This window comes from Microtus ochrogaster, chromosome 17 (assembly GCF_000317375.1).
Source record: "Microtus ochrogaster isolate Prairie Vole_2 chromosome 17, MicOch1.0, whole genome shotgun sequence".
Classification (NCBI taxonomy): Eukaryota; Metazoa; Chordata; class Mammalia; order Rodentia; family Cricetidae; genus Microtus; species Microtus ochrogaster.
The window spans coordinates 7,867,564-7,867,974 of NC_022019.1; the positions used below are offsets into that span (position 1 = coordinate 7,867,564).

Here is a 411-nt window from a genome sequence, read left to right on the forward strand (position 1 = left end):
CAGCACGCCGCTGTGTCCTGGGCTCCTGAGGGCTCCCCTGGCCAGCACGCCTCTGTGTCCTGGGCTCCTGAGGGCTGCCTGGCCAGCACGCCTTTGTGTCCTGGGCTCCTGAGGGCTCCCCGGCCAGCACGCCGCTGTGTCCTGGGCTCCAGTCCTGAGTTTACAGCCTCCTCTAAGCGGATTCTGCCCCGCAACTTCCGCAGAAAACTGTTTTGATTTCTTCTTTCTCTGAACATTTTGCTGAGTGTCTAATTCTGGCTTTTGAAAATGTTGCTCCAGGGGCTGGAGAGATGGCTCAGAGGTTAAGAGCACTGCCTGCTCTTCCAAAGGTTCTGAGTTCAATTCCCAGCAACCACATGGTGGCTCACAACCATCTGTAATGAGGTCTGGTGCCCTCTTCTGGCCTGCAGA

General features: G+C 57.2%; 1 protein-coding gene across 1 annotated transcript in view; it reads left to right on the forward strand.

The window, feature by feature from the left end:
• Eef1akmt1 (EEF1A lysine methyltransferase 1) overlaps positions 1–411 on the forward strand; it is a 13,479-nt gene that overhangs the window by 9,231 nt on the left and 3,837 nt on the right. The window lies entirely within an intron of this gene.